The sequence below is a fragment of the Lissotriton vulgaris genome, unplaced genomic scaffold (genome assembly GCF_964263255.1).
Source record: "Lissotriton vulgaris unplaced genomic scaffold, aLisVul1.2 SCAFFOLD_1620, whole genome shotgun sequence".
NCBI lineage: Eukaryota > Metazoa > Chordata > Amphibia > Caudata > Salamandridae > Lissotriton > Lissotriton vulgaris.
The window spans coordinates 134,893-137,390 of record NW_028253485.1 but is presented as its reverse complement, the minus strand read 5'-3'; positions in this window follow the sequence as shown (position 1 = coordinate 137,390).

Genomic DNA, 2,498 nt, shown 5'->3' with positions numbered 1-2,498 from the left:
ATAAACACTTTGATCTGCTGTGTGAGCTGAAATTTAATCAGATTATACAAATTAGTTTGCTTCTGACTCTTAATGCAATCGCTTAGGTTTGTTATCGTTATGCAATGCTACTGACTGTAATAGTTTAAAAATAATGTGTTTACTCATAGCTAGTGCATTTCAGCAGATAACATCAAGATGTAAAGAAGACCCTGTTATGTGCTGTAGAAAGGTATCCGGGCGCTGAGCAGGAGTGAGCTTAAACAAACCTAGTGGATGCACTCAAAAAGTCAGGTCTTCAGCATCTAGCAAAATTCACGAAGTGAGGAGGCTGTTATGTGAAGTGGCAGGTCATTCTACGCTTTGGTATTCTTGTACGGGAAATCTTGAACACCAGACACCGTTTTCATATGCTTGAAATGTGTGCCAGTAGGATTCCATTCAAGCTGAGGTGTCTAGAGGGTTTGTAAAAGCAGATGTCATTGTTGAGTTGCGGTAGGCCAGTATTATGTATGCCAGTATTATGTATTGTCTTGAAAGTGTGGGTGAGGAGTCTAAATGGTGCGCATTTGTGTGTGAGAATCAAGAGGAGCTCCTTTAGGTGTGGTGTAATGTGAGTGTGGCATTGGAGGTTGAGAGTGATTCTGGCTGCTGAGTTCTTAATGGTCTGCATCCTTATGGTGAAATTTTTGTTGATCCTGGCATTAAGGGTATTAACATAGTCCAGCTTGCTTGTGACCTTGCAGTGTGTGACAGTTTTCTGGCTGCTGATTAGGAGCCAATTGAAAATCTTCCTCAGCATCTTCAGCATCTTCAGGCTATGCAAGCATGAGGTAGTGAAGGTGTTGACTTGGACAGTCATGTTGAGTTTGCTGTCCATGAGGATCCTGAGGTTCTTGGGGTGAGTGGTGTGGGTGGGTGTTGATCACCAGTGGAGTCCCACAGTGATTGTTTTTCCTGAAGACCACAATATCTGTCTTTTTGATGATCATCTTTAGGCAGTTGGTCTTCATCCAGTGGACAATTATAGTCCATCAGGTATTGAACTTGATCCGGGTACTGGACGTCTTGTCTGTGAGGGAGGGAATGAGTTGGGTGCCATCAGTATGGGAGATGACATTGATGCCATGAAAGTGGATGATACTGCCAAAAGGGATCATGTTTGTGTTAAGAGGGTCTGGGAAGGAAGTGGAAGAGCTAAAGGCATTCAGAATCGGTGTGAGCATGGTGCTGATGGGTTGCAGTACCATGGAGAAGGTATGGAGGGGCAGTGGTCTACAAGGTCCATGAGTGAATAGACTTCATGGTTGCAGTGGTTTCTTCTGGGGTGATGATGGGCCATATGATTAGCATTAGAATAAGATCCGGAGGATTTTGGCAAGGTTTGTTTGGTCCAGTTGTGTGGTGAAGTTAGTAAATGGCGGAGATTTTGTTGCTTACAAAATGTAGAGAGTGTTCCAGAGGTCTTACGAAGGGGGGATCAAGTTGGAGACGGCTGCTGGTGTGGTGAAATCCTTCACACAAGTCAAGATTTAATTGCTTCTATTGGTGCTGGCATCAATGCAGTCCACCAAAGCGATGACTTTGGTGGTCTGGGTCATTTGATGATAATATCACATGGTGAATTTGAATACGCTCCTGTTTGTAGTGTACTTGTTCATTCTCCGTTTGCACTCCAGGGTGTATATTCACAAGAACGTGTGCTAAACATCACCAAAAAATTCGAACGCACCCTTACACATCACAGCCGATCGCGGGAAAATAACACTGTGTTAACATGAAATTCACAACAAGGAGGTAGCATGCGATAGTCTGCAGAAACCGCGCCCAATGTCTGCGATACAACCACCTCGACGGTGATAAAAACCCAAACCTCAGCACACAAAAACATGCTATGTGCCAAAGTATGATGAGGAAATCAGTGATAAGCAGCACCAGGCCTGCAATAAACACATGGCAGACGGGAAAAATCACTATAAAAGTAGAAAAAACACCCAAACACAAACTGACCAACACCCAAGCACCAAGGAGGAAGCCGGAGCAGGCGCAGAGGACGAGCGCAACCCCACTAGCACCCCGGATGACCAGCCTGGGACCTCGGGGACAGGGAAGGGCAAGGACAAGAAGAACAGGAAGACGAAGTTCAGTCTGCAGGAAAACAGGATCCTGATTGCGGAGGTGTTTGAACACCATCAACAACGGTTCGTCACCTCCACCGTGTTGTTGGGAACCAAAAATGGGATATGGCGGAACGTTGTGGACAAGATGAATGCCGTCGGTGAGCACAGGAGGTCAATGGACGAGGCCAAGAGGCGATGTATTGACATCAAGCGAAAGACCAAGGAGAAACTCGCAGCCAACCAGAAGGTAGCAATGAAGACTGGAGTTGGGAGCCCAGCGCCACAGCTCGTGCTCGATGACATGGAGAAGCTGGTGTCGACAGTCATCAGTGTGGAGACTGTGGCCGGATTCGGGGGACCAGACACTGCTCAACAGGACACAACACAACCACAACAAGG